The sequence below is a fragment of the Pseudophryne corroboree genome, chromosome 4, assembly GCF_028390025.1.
Source record: "Pseudophryne corroboree isolate aPseCor3 chromosome 4, aPseCor3.hap2, whole genome shotgun sequence".
Taxonomy (NCBI): Eukaryota; Metazoa; Chordata; class Amphibia; order Anura; family Myobatrachidae; genus Pseudophryne; species Pseudophryne corroboree.
In genome coordinates this window covers 260,981,752-260,996,102 of record NC_086447.1, presented here as the reverse complement: position 1 = coordinate 260,996,102, position 14,351 = coordinate 260,981,752, and the positions used below count along the sequence as shown (strand labels likewise).

Sequence of the window (14,351 nt, the reverse complement as noted above, 5' to 3'; positions counted from 1 at the left end):
TTTCCACCAGAGATTACAAGAATACTATTTTCACTTTGATGATTTTGATAGAGGTAGGAGTTGAAACATCTTGCAGTACTTGCAATACTACCTGTTGTGGAAACATTTTTTACATTTCACATAAATGTTTAAGTATTTTCAAGGGTTGTCATTGCTGATGTCTGCACACAAGGAGTCTGAGTCTGTATCAGACACAGGTGCGGCCATCCTTGTGTCTTTTGCTGCAGTTGCATGTGCATCTTGGTGTACATCAGTGCTGCCAAATGTGCAAGGCTTTACATTACCATCTGGTGCATCAGCTCTATGGCAGGTGCAGTTTCTCTATCCGAGAAAGGCCCCTGTGTGAGTCGTTCAGCGTCTTTGTATTCAACTGCTTTCAGCGACACCCACGCGACACAGTTGCAATACTTACATAAGACATACTGTACAACATCTCTGTGCATCTTTTTAGCCACGTCCATTACTTCCCCGTCACAGTACAGAAACCTCCTTACAATTCTGATAACATGCATCCAAATCTGTGCAAACAAAATTAAGACGCATGCACGGAGCAACTCAGATGCATGCACAGAGATAAAACATTACTCCACTGCATCCGACATCACTGGTACATCCAACACAAACTCAGGCCCAAGAAGAGGTTCCCAATATACTACTTGCATCAAAAGGCATAACAAATGCCAGGGCAGCATGCTCATGCTAGTGGGTTATGAAGTTACAGATTAATATGAAAAATGCAAATATCACGTTTGAATATAACTGAGTGAACACTTTTGAAAAGACTGCTGAAAGGAAGAGTTCCTCACCCACTATTACTCAAAGATCTGAAATAGTACAGCTATAAAGATGGAACAAAATTTCACTTACCCTTATGCATTTTTTGAATTTATTCATTTATTAAGTTATTTTAACAATGGACACATATTAAAAGTAGGGATGACCGGGTTCGGTTGTCGGTGAACCGAACCCATCCGAACATTGCAATACGAGGCAGGATCCAAGTCTGACTTGGGACTTCCCATCTTACTCAGATCCCAAAGCGAGGCCAAAAGTCATCTTCCCGCTGTCGTATTCTCGCGGGTTTTTGATTCTATATAAGTCCTTGTGCATCGGTGCCATCTTCACTTTGGCTGTGGAGGGTGTACTGGACAGACTTGTCCGTCTCCAGTAATGTGTTGTCTGATGTGGCGTTGGGCGGGTGCCCTGTCTGCTGTATCTGAAAGGGGTCCTCTCTCTGTCTGCTGTATCTGAAAGGGGTCCTCTCTCTGTCTGCTGTATCTGAAAAAGGGGTGCTCTCTCTGTCTGCTGTATCTGAAAAACGGTGCTCTCTCTGTCTGCTGTATCTGAAAGGGTGCTCTCTCTGTCTTCTGTATCAGAAAGGGGTGCTCTCTCTGTCTGCTGTATCTGAAAAAGGGGTGCTCTGTCTGCTGTATCTGAAAAAGGGGTGCTCTCTCTGTCTGCTGTATCTGAAAAAGGGGTGCTCTGTCTGCTGTATCTGAAAGGGGTGCTCTCTGTTTGCTGTATCTGAAAAAAGGGTGCTCTCTCTGCTGTATCTGAAAGGTGTGTTCTCTCTGTCTGCTGTATCTGAAAGGTGTGTTCTCTCTGTCTGCTGTATCTGAAAAAGGGGTGCTCTGTCCGTCTGCTGTATCTGAAAAAGGATTCTCTCTCGGTCTGCTGTATCTGAAAAAGGGGTGCGCTCTCTGCTGTATCTGAAAAAGGGGTGCTCTCTGTCTGTTGTATCTGAGAAAGGGGTGCTCTCTCTGTCTGCTGTATCTGAAAGGGGTGCTCTCTCTCTGTCTGCTGTATCTGAAAAAAGGGTGCTCTCTCTGCTGTATCTGAAAAAGGGGTGCTCTCTCTGTCTGCTGTATCTGAAAGGGGTGCTCTCTCTACTGTATCTGAAAAAAGGGTGCTGTCTCTGCTGTATCTAAAAGGGGTGCTCTCTCTGTCTGCTGTATCTGAAAAAGGGGTGCTGTCTGTCTGCCGTATCTGAAAAAGGGGTGCTCTCTCTGTCTGCTGTATCTGAAAGGGGTGCTCTCTCTGTCTGCTGTATCTGAAATGGGTGCTTTCTCTCTGTCTGCTGTATCTGAAAAAAGGGTGCTCTCTCTGCTGTATCTGAAAAAGGGGTGCTCTCTCTGTCTGCTGTATCTGAAAGGGGTGCTCTCTCTACTGTATCTGAAAAAAGGGTGCTCTCTCTGCTGTATCTGAAAGGGGTGCTCTCTCTGTCTGCTGTATCTGAAAAAGGGGTGCTCTGTCTGTCTGCTGTATATGAAAAAGGGGTGCTCTCTCTGTCTGCTGTATCTGAAAAAGGGGTGCTCTCTCTGTTGTATCTGAAAAAGGGCTGCTCTATCTGCTGTATCTGAAATGGGTGATCTGATCATCCATCCAGGGGCTTCACCCCAGTGTAAAATGAAAATAATAAAAGCTAAAAAGAAAAAGCCTAAAATTATAATTATAAAAAATATATATATTTTTTGTTTGTGCTGTACTCCAGTGTACTATACAATTGTTATTTTATTTTCATTAGTACTGTGACTCTGCTGGTCAGACCACAGTATTTTATTTCCTACTCATACATGTATTGTGTGGCACTGTCGGTTAAGGTCAACCGCAGTGTGTAATTAGTTATATATATTGCTGACTCATTTGTGCAACACTGTAACCACTGGTGTGTGATATAAAAAATACTTCTACATATTTCTGACTAATTTGTGTGATGCTGTCGGTGAAGGTCTACCACAGTGTGTAATTGTATCTATATTTATGACTCATTCGTGCAAAACTGTAACCGCCGGTGTGTGATATAAAAAACAATACATATTTTTTACTTATTTTTGCGACACTGTTCCCTCAGTGAGTGATATAAAAAATAATATATATATTTTAATTTAAATTAATATTTTTGCTGTGTCATTCCAGTATACATCCAGGGACTGCAGCTGCTTAGTCCATCTAGGGGTGTTCTGTCAGTCCACCCAAAAATAAAATACATCTTTTAAAAAAATATTTTGTGCTGTAGCCTCCCAGTATAGATCCAGGCGTGCTCCGTCCATTTCAGGGTGCTGTGTCCATAACTTATATTCTTATGTTATAACTTATTGTCATATATTCATAATTCTTATCACAGCATTGTGATTAATTCAAATTAATATTATTATTAATAATAATTATAAGTGAACTAAATGTAAATTAAATTTATAGTGAACCTTCTGCATATCAAATACATCTTTGAGGAACAGAAGAACTTGATCAAAAATAAATTAAAATCAAGATTACAGCATCTAAAATATTGTCTTTTTTAAATTCTTCTCTGGCTTAATCATTTCTTTTCTCCGCACATATATAGCGAACCTTCTGCATATCAAATATATCTTGAGGAACAGAAGAACTTGATCCTAATTTTAAAATAACTTTAACATGATTACAGCATTTAAAAATATATTGTTAACTGCCACGTGTTTGCTGCCCACTGTTGTCACTTAGCTTAGTCATCCAGCTACCTCAGTGCAACCTTTTGGCCTAAACTGGATAAAAACAATATTGTGAGCTGTGAGTTGTTCAGAATAGACTGGAAATGAATAGAAATGAATGTTATTGAGGTTAATAATACTGCAGGAACAAAAACACCCCCAAATTCTGTTATTTTAGCTGTTTTTAAGATTTAAAAAAAAAATACAGATCCAAAACCAAAACCCGGTATTTCAACCCTTGCACCTTTCAGACTGCACATTACCATGGGTTATGCACATTCATGTGCCAATAACCCATGTTCAGTGTGGTGGTGGTCTGAAAGGGGTATTAGTATGAATCATACAAATATTGGGCAGCTTTATTTTTACACTGAAAAATTATCAGTCGGACGCTTTCTTACCAACACTGAGGGGTAATTTTACTATGCTCCGTGTTTGCCCGAATCGGCAAACACAGTGGTGTTAGAGCATCTTTTAGGACTTGGAAATTTACTAAAGAACAAACATGGGAGTGTTTGCTCAAATAGAAGTACAAAACATGGGTGGATATGAACATACAATCAAATACACAATTGGACAAACTTGGATGTACTTTCCATAGACAACACTGAAACATGGGAATTTACCTAGAATCGTTTCTGTAAACACACCCATGATTTGAGCAAACATGGATCAAAATGCACTTTTGAAATAGATTTCCCTCTTAGGCTAGCAGCGTGTTTAGAGAAGCCTGCACAGATGAGAGAGATCTGTGCAGTGCTTCCGTGTTAAAATGTTAAAAAATAGAAAAATAAAACTGCTTGGCTCCCCCCCAGTATTAAATCCATGCCATTTGATCCATTTTACCAATGTGGTGGTGGCAGAGAAACAATATGGTACACATAGAGTTTCCATTTGAAAGCATATTGTCTTTTACAAAGAATTTTATGCAAGGATAGGGGAGATGGGGATTTCCAGTTTTGCGCAATGGCTGCTCTATTGGCAATCAAGATATGGCCTAAAAGATATTTAGGTAAATCTGCAGGATAGAGGTGTAGATGAGCCTAGGAAGGTGATTCTGAAAAGTTAACATTGAGAACTTTTGGCCAAGGAGAGAACCTCTCGCCATAGCGGCTGAATTTTTGGGTCTTACCAGGCTATAGTGGGCATTGAGCGGTATGGTATGAAAAGTCAACATTCACAATGTTGAAAGTGAGAATGTTGACATAGATGTTATGTCAACAGAAATAATATTGACATTCACAAATATTGACATTCACAAAATGTTGACATTTAACATGTCAAAGCCAGAATGTCAACATGTCATTTTTTAATATTTTAGCATAAACAATAACCCTATACCAAATCCCAAACCTAAAAATAACATTAATATACTGTGGACATTTAAGCTATGTCAAATTTTACATTACACCTATTGCTCATGTCAACATTCTGACTGCCGACATTCAGAAAATTTTCTGATGTCAACATTCTGACTGGATGCCAGCACTGAGATTCTTATGTAGTTCTGCCCACCGTGCCTCCATATTCTTTCTGTGCTTTCCTTCCGCAGATGCCAAAGCAGGAGAGATGGACAAGGCAGCACAAGCAGGTTTGCAGGCATCACAATCTGTCTGCTGCATGTTACATCTAGTCTTCAGTACTTACTTAGTAGTGTACAATGGAGGTGAGTACTCTGAGCCATGCATGTAAGTGGTACAGTATGCTGGCATATGCTAGACTGACCATATTATCCCTTTATCCTGGGACACTCATGAATTACACAGATTCTGTGGCTGCTTAAAACCAGGTGACATGCAGGCTTGTAGTCAGCCAGCCACAGAACCTGTGTAATTCATGAGTGTCCCAGGTTATAGGGATAATATGACCAGCCTACATATGCTATATATGATCAAATGTTGATACACAGAGGATGTACTGAAGAAAAATACAAGCTATTTGTTTGGAACAGAACTATAGTATTTTTCCATTTGTACTTTCTTATCATAGCATGCCTAATTCTTTCATTTATATGCTTCAATAATATTTTTCCCCAAAATATGCGCTTCAGGGCTTTATTTTTCCCCCCACCATTTTATTTTTATCGTTTGATTTTCATGACTCCCAGACTGATGGGATCTAGTACAACAGTACCATCTATTAGGCAGTGATGTCTGCCTTTACAAAATCACAATCATTGTTAGCAATTCGGTTACTCCTTCCTCCTCAGGGAAATTAGTCTTATTTTTCCTAGTACTGCATGTTCAATTTAGAATCCAACTTTTCCTAAGCTCAGTAAGTATATACTATATTGGATGCATGTCAGTAGTCGCAGTCCAAGCTAATCATACAAGCATTTTTGGCACTTGGTCTGTGTATAGTATAGTGCTGGATTTGTTCTCCTGTTTATCACATTTAGACTTGTTAGGGCATTGCCAAGCAAAGGAGTGACTCACAGAGATAAAAATGGAATGAAACACGTCCTATCCTACATTTTAACATGGAGCTAATATTGCTTCCCAGCCTGCAGATAACATTATGTGCTCAGTGGTTTACTAAGCACCCTATAAGGTGATTATACTATTAATTGTAGCCCATGTATGTTTGTAACGTGTCCAAGTTTTCCATCTGTGAATAAATGCATGTGGGTTTAATAACAGTCTGGCATTTAAAATGAGCTTGTCACACACAGTTGGTGGAGTCGTTTTGTGGGTCAAGCCAATATTTAGCCTATGGTTGCACAAGGAACTAATGACATCACAAGGCACGGGGCACGCAACACAAAGGATTGTTTGGTGAAACAATGTTTAGTCTTAAATAGCTTGATGGACAATCGTTGTGTATTATGTCAGTACATCATTGGTAGCAGAAAGCATCCTGCTTGCAGAGTGTGTACAAACAGGTGGCTTTAATTAACAACAAAAAAGAAAATTCTCATTCGTTTATAATGTTGATTACCCAGAGGAGCAGAATCTGAGCTATGTGCAAAACCATCTAAGACTCCAGTGAAATTAAATTAGCTAAAGTGTCTAGAACAGAAAAAATACAGTAAGACATAAATTACTGTACCTATTAATCTCATCATGAATGATCACATTAAAATAAATTAGTAATTATGTTAAAGTTTGATATTGAGCTCTACTTTATTGTGCAAATCGAATTGTGAATTTATTTTGTAATTGTCAAAGACCCAGTCTGCTTTTTTTATAAAGCCATATTGTTAATAAAGCATTCATTGTCATGTAAAATTATTCAAATAATTGGTATAAAAATTATATATATATATATATATATATATATAAAACATAGCAGTTTGACCCGACACTCACAGTTCCTTATTATAGTTTCCTTAGCTTGTGGTGCCCTCCCACGGGCAAAAGCCCGATAGCACACGGGAGCAAACGGGCGGCACTCAGAGCATATCTTATAGGGTAAAGTGCAGTGACTTTATTGTCAGTGGAGACATCTACGTTTCGGGGACGCAGCCCCGAAACGTAGATGTCTCCACTGACAATAAAGTCACTGCACTTTACCCTTTAAGACATGCTCTGAGTGCCGCCCGTTTGTTCCCGTATATATATATATATATATATATATATATAAAAAGATGTGTGGATGAGAGGCAACTGTCTTAGGCTGTACATTGTTGCTGTATAATGGGGGTAATTCCAAGTTGATCGCAGCAGGAATTTTGTTAGCAGTTGGGCAAAACCATGTGCACTGCAGCGAAGGCAGATTTAACATGTGCAGAGAGAGTTAGATTTGGGTGTGGTGAGTTCAATCTGCAATCTAAATTGCAGTGTAAACATAAAGCAGCCAGTATTTACCCTGCACAGAAACAAAATAACCCACCCAAATCTAACTCTCTGCAAATGTGTTATAGTGCACATGGTTTTGCCCAACTGCTAAAAAATTTCCCGCTGCGATCAACTTGCAGTGGCGCACCCAGGGGGGGTTTCCGAGCACCCAGAAACCCCCCTCCACTAAAAAAAAAATATTTTTTTTTTAGCTGCATGAGTATTATTAATGGCTGTCTAGCGTCCTCTGCAGCCTGCTGCCTTCCTGGTGGCACTTGTAAGCAGGGCCGTAACTACGTGTGTGCCAAGTGGGCTTGGCACACAGCGCAGTTGCCCTGAGGGCGCACGGCCAGCGGCATGTAATGAGTCAAATTGACTAATTACATGCCGCCTCTGAAGTCTGCTCCGTGCGCCGCCGCCGCACTGAGGAGGAGAGCAGCGCTGGGCAGCGGAGAAGGAGGAGGAGGGACGGGGACTGGAGCCGCAGCAGCGCTATTTCATTGGTAGTAAGCGCCGCTGCAGCATCCCCCTCTCCTTCCATATTGGCTGCCCGGCGCTGCTGTGGATGCTGGGATGCGGTTCCTCCATCCCAGCATCCACAGCAGCGCCGGGCAGCCAACACGGAAGGAGAGGGGGATGCTGCAGCGGCGCTTGCTACCAATGAAATAGCGCTGCTGCGGCTCCAGTCCCCCTCCCTCCTCCTCCTTCTCACCTGCCTGCACCGAGGGAGCTGCACGAGGAGCCTGTCAGCGGGGAGATGGTAAGTATGTCTCTCTCTCTCTCTCTCTCTCTCTCAGGGGGACACCGTCTGCCATAATGTGTAAAAAGGGGGCCTGGCTGCAGCAATGTGTAAAAAGGGGACCTGGCTGCCGCAATGTGTAAAAAGGGGGCCTGGCTGCCGCAATGTGTAAAAAGGGGGCCTGGCTGCCGCAATGTGTAAAAAGGGGGCCTGGCTGCCGCAATGTGTAAAAAGGGGGCCTGCCTGCCGCAATGTGTAAAAAGGGGGACTGGCTGCCGCAATATGTAAAAAGGGGGACTGGCTGCCGCAATGTGTAAAAAGGGGGACTGGCTGCCGCAATGTGTAAAAAGGGGGACTGGCTGCCGCAATGTGTAAAAAGGGGGACTGGCTGCCGCAATGTGTTAAAAGGGAGACTGTCTGCTGTAATGTGTAAAAAGGGGGACGCTGTCTGCTGTAATGTATAAAAGGGGCTCTACCTGGTGTAGCGGCGCTACTGTGCAGCGTAATTTGAATAATGTAGTCTACTGTGCACCGTAGTATGAATTGCTATTATTTTGTGGCCTCGCCCCTTCCCCATGAAGCCACGCCCCTATATATTTTTTGAGCGCCTACGGTGCGCACTGCCCCTATCTTACATGGGGGGCGCCAATGTCGTTTCTTGCACACAGCGCTAAAATGCCTAGTTACGGCACTGCTTGTAAGTGCAATAAAAGTTTACTTTATTTTATTTATAGTACATATATATCCATGTGCATACACATATACACATGTATATACATACATACATATAAACACACACACACACATATGATATATAGATATATATGTGTATATATATATGTGTACTGTATGTGTGTACATACATATATATATATATATATATATATATATATATATGTATGCATGTTTAATATGCTATGTATATGTGTATATGTATGTGGGTGTGTATGTATATATATATACATATATATACGGTGGGTAGCACTTTGAGTAATTTCTTTGAATTATTCGATCATAGATCAGTGATACCGTCCATAAAGGATGGGTTTCCCTAATAAACATATCATGTGGGTTCACTATACTGATGGTTAATACAATTAGTCCTGGGTTTTCCAAATATGAATAAATGGCTGGTTATAATCAGATCATTTAGTAGAGGATCGTTGTATAGTGGTAACATTGGTGTTTGTTATAGCCAATTCTGTGGCTTTGTTCTGTATCATATATAGAAACCACACGGGTTAGTCATGAGATCTGTTCATTAGTGATCAGACATTAATGATACCAGAATTTTTATAATTATGGGTGTCAAAATAAGATAGAGGTCTATTTATGAACTCGTAGGTGTTCTTATAATTAATACCCAATTAATCAATTTATGAGGTTCCTTATGCTTGCGAACCAGTTAGATTCTATACACATATGAATCTTCCCCATATTCGAATATCTGAATGTCAGACTCAAGCTGATGATATATGAGGTATGTGCCGTTCCCTTGGATTAATCCCAATCTCTGCCTAATTGAACAAAAAGTGTCCTTTAATTAATAAAGGTTATTAAATGTTTTTTAATTAGGTATGGTCCCCGCTGTATCAATCAAGTCCCATTGAAATATTAAAACGTTGTTCATACATCTTTGAATGACCTTTTATGTGCTGACAATATGTTCTGAAATGAAGAGGTATGTTTTTTACAACCTGTGCTTTTTGGTTCTCTTTTTTCCTCTTTCTTCATGTTATTTATTCTGTTTTCCTCCTCATGTTGCTATGTCATGTTCTTTTGATACCAATATGTCATGTTATATGTGAGTGTAAGATGCTTATTGCTATGTATTTGTTTTGACTTATTATTCTACAATTGTAGATTTTACCCCTGATGAAGTCTTGGAACAAGACGAAACGCGTTGGGTTATTTATCTATCTATTATCTGATGTTACCTCCGAATCTACAATAAGGAGAAGGAGGAAATCGTAGTGATATATCTACGCTTTTTCCTCATCACTACAAACTGATTGTTCAAATTGTGCGACAAATGTAAATGTATCAACTCTGTATACTTATGAACATTTGTGTCGGGTTTATATGTTGTTTTAATAAATTTTTATGTTAGTATTTGTTATCTGATGTAATTTATCCGGAGAGTACTGTAAGGGTCCGTTTTTAGGTAGGGCGTTGATATAACTCCCTTGGCGCCATCTCCTCTATTTCGTTTCATATTTCCACATTTAGTTCCTCCTAACAGGGAACTTAGAGGATACAGGCAGCCATATAATTAATTAATTTTAGTGTTTTATTTGAAATAGCGCAGTGGGAGAGTAATTCTTGTCATATATATATATATATATATGTGTGTGTGTGTAGATATATGTATATATATATATATATATATATACACACACACACAGACACACTAGTTTTACGGACCCAGCATATACTGGGTCACCTCAGTCCCCACCCCCGTGATTGGCTCCACCCAGTTCTGGAAACCCCCCCATGCAAATCCTGCGTTTGCCACTGACTTGGAATTACCCCCAATATACAGTATATCCACAGGTTATTTTCTAAACAGGGGCTTGGCTTTTGTATGGGTCCATCCTGCATCTAGAACTATATATACCGTAGAACTTAGTAGTAGCAAATTTGCAAACAATGGGCCTCAATCAGCATGGTTTGTAGTTGTGAGAAAAAGCACACTGCACACCCGCCATCTTTTGGGTCGCAGCGACTGCATGTGATGTCACTCTGCCACCGTAGCCCACCCTGCAAATGGTCCAGACAAGCCTGCGTTGTCTGGGCCGCGCCCCTAAATGCCACAACGCCGCCCCCGAAATGCCGAAGAGACGCCCCTCCCTGCGAACGTCTCTGACTATCAATCAGGCAGAGGCATTAGCATATATCAGATGCCGTCGCATATCACTGTGTGTGCACACACAGAGTGTCTTCTGTGCGTGCGCACACTATAAATGGGCTTCAGCATGCTGATTCGACCCCAATATTCAAACAAGGTTCTGGTCATCCTTATTGAGAATATACAAACAAAATGAAAGAAGTGGGCGCTAGTACACCGGCTATGAGACACTTATTCCTCCTGAAATACTTATCACTGACTGCAGCTTTACAGATTGTGGTGTTGAACCTCAATAAATATAGTACAAAAAGTAAAAAACACAGAGAAGCGCTGTCGTTGAAAGTATTAATTGTACAATTTATTTAAAAACTTCTACATAACAATATAAAAACAATAATCCTAAACCTTTAGAAAGTGACTAAAAAATATGTACTCCGCACTCTAAATACATTTGTAACTAATTGTTAGAGTTTGTATCAATTGATGTATACAGTACACTGGAAAGCTCCCTTGAGTGTATTATAACTAGTGATGAGCGGGTTCAGTTCCTCGGGATCCGAACCCCCCCAAACTTCACCCATTTTACAATATTCCGAGACAGACACGGATCTTCCCGCCTTGCTCGATTAACCCGAGCGTGCCCGAACGTCATCATCCCGCAGTCGTATTCTCGCGAGATTCGCATTCTATATAAGAAGCCGCGCGTCGCCGCCATTTTCACTCGTGCATTGGAGATGATAGTGAGATGACGTGCAGCGTTCACTCAGTTTCTGTGTTCAGTGTCCTGCAAATATCTGTGATCAGTGTGCTGCAAATATCTGTGCTCAGTGTGCTGAAAATATCTACGTTCTCTGCCTGAAAAACGCTCCATATCTGTGCTGCATTGTAGTATATAGTAGGAGGACAGTGCAGAATTTTGCTGACCACCAGTATATATATAGCAGTACGGTACAGTAGTCCACTGCTCTACCTACCTCTGTGTCGTCAAGTATACTATCCATCCATACCTGTGCCGCATTTTAGTTGTGCACAGTATATATAGTAGGAGGACAGTGCAGAATTTTGCTGACCACCAGCATATATATAGCAGTACGGTACAGTAGTCCACTGCTCTACCTACCTCTGTGTCGTCAAGTATACTATCCATCCATACCTGTGCTGCATTTTAGCTGTGAGCAGTATATATAGAAGGAGGACAGTGCAGAATTTTGCTGACCACCAGTTTATATATAGCAGTACGGTACAGTAGTCCACTGCTCTACCTAACTCTGTGTCGTCAAGTATACTATCCATCCATAAGTGTGCTGCATTTTAGTTGTGCACAGTATATATAGTAGGACAGTGCAGAATTTTGCTGACCACCAGTATTTATATATATAGCAGTACGTTACAGTAGTCCACTGCTCTACCTACCACTGTGTCATCAAGTATACTATCCATCCATACCTGTGCTGCATTTTAGTTGTGCGCAGTATATATAGTAGGAGGACAGTGCAGAATTTTGCTGACCACCAGTATGTATATATATATATATATATATATATATAGCAGTACGGTACAGTAGTCCACTGCTCTACCTACCTCTGTGTCGTCAAGTATATTATCCATCCATACCTGTGCTGCATTTTAGTTGTGCGCAGTATATATAGTAGGAGGACAGTGCAGAATTTTGCTGACCACCAGTATATATATTGCAGTACGGTACAGTAGTCCACTGCTCTACCTACCTCTGTGTCATCAAGTATATTATCCATCCATACCTGTGCTGCATTTTAGTTGTGCGCAGTTTATATAGTAGGAGGACAGTGCAGAATTTTGCTGACCACCAGTATATATATAGCAGTACGGAACAGTAGTCCACTGCTCTACCTACCTCTGTGTCATCAAGTATACTATCCATCCATACCTGTGCTGCATTTTAGTTGTGCGCAGTATATATAGTAGGAGGACAGTGCAGAATTTTGCTGACCACCAGTATATATATAGCAGTACGGTACAGTAGTCCACTGCTCTACCTACCTCTGTGTCATCAAGTATATTATCCATCCATACCTGTGCTGCATTTTAGTTGTGCGCAGTTTATATAGTAGGAGGACAGTGCAGAATTTTGCTGACCACCAGTATATATATAGCAGTACGGAACAGTAGTCCACTGCTCTACCTACCTCTGTGTCATCAAGTATACTATCCATCCATACCTGTGCTGCATTTTAGTTGTGCGCAGTATATATAGTAGGAGGACAGTGCAGAATTTTGCTGACCACCAGTATATATATAGCAGTACGGTACAGTAGTCCACTGCTCTACCTACCTCTGTGTCGTCAAGTATACTATCCATCCATACCTGTGCCGCATTTTAGTTGTGCACAGTATATATAGTAGGAGGACAGTGCAGAATTTTGCTGACCACCAGTGTATATATAGCAGTACGGTACAGTAGTCCACTGCTCTACCTACCTCTGTGTCGTCAAGTATACTATCCATCCATACCTGTGCTGCATTTTAGTTGTGCGCAGTATATATAGTAGGAGGACAGTGCAGAATTTTGCTGACCACCAGTATATATATAGCAGTACGGTACAGTAGTCCACTTCTCTACCTACCTCTGTGTCGTCAAGCATACTATCCATCCATACCTGTGCTGAATTTTAGTTGTGCGCAGTATATATAGTAGGAGGACAGTGCAGAATTTTTCTGATCACCAGTATATATATAGCAGTACGGTACAGTAGTCCACTGCTCTACCTACCTCTGTGTCGTCCAGTATACTATCCATCCATACCTGTGCTGCATTTTAGTTTTGTGCAGTATATATAGTAGGAGGGCAGTGCAGAATTTTGCTGACCACCAGTATATATATAGCAGTATGGTACAGTAGTCCACTGCTCTACCTACCTCTGTGTCATCAAGTATACTGTCCATCCATACCTGTGCTGCATTTTAGTTGTGCGCAGTATATATAGTAGGAGGACAGTGCATAAGTTTGCTGATCACCAGTATATATATATATAGCAGTATGGTACAGTAGTCCACTGCTCTACCTACCTCTGTGTCGTCAAGTATACTATCCATCCATACCTGTGCTGCATTTTAGTTGTGCGCAGTATATATATCGTAGGAGGATAGTGCAGAATGTTGCTGACCACCAGTATATATATAGCAGTACGGTACAGTAGTCCACTGCTCTACCTACCTCTGTGTCATCAAGTATACTATCCATCCATACCTGTGCTGCATTTTAGTTGTGCGCAGCATATATAGTAGGAGGACAGTGCACAATTTTGCTGACCACCAGTATCTATATAGCAGTACGATACAGTAGCCCACTGCTCTACCTACCTCTGTGTCGTCAAATATACTATCCATCCATACCTGTGCTGCATTTTAGTTGTGCGCAGTTCATATACTAGGAGGACAGTGCAGAATTTTGCGACCACCAGTATATATATAGCAGTACGGTACAGTAGGCCATTGCTATTGATATATATGACTGGCATATAATTCCACACATTAAAAAATAG

At 40.9% G+C, this 14,351-nt stretch overlaps 1 long non-coding RNA gene across 1 annotated transcript; it reads left to right on the top strand.

The window, feature by feature from the left end:
- The first annotated feature begins 9,367 nt into the window (after nt 1–9,367).
- LOC134911322 (uncharacterized) lies at nt 9,368–10,297 on the top strand. The gene is made up of 3 exons (XR_010176479.1): nt 9,368–9,462; nt 9,558–9,663; nt 9,846–10,297. It is a non-coding gene; the product is annotated as an uncharacterized LOC134911322 (long non-coding RNA).
- The last annotated feature ends 4,054 nt before the right edge of the window (nt 10,298–14,351 follow it).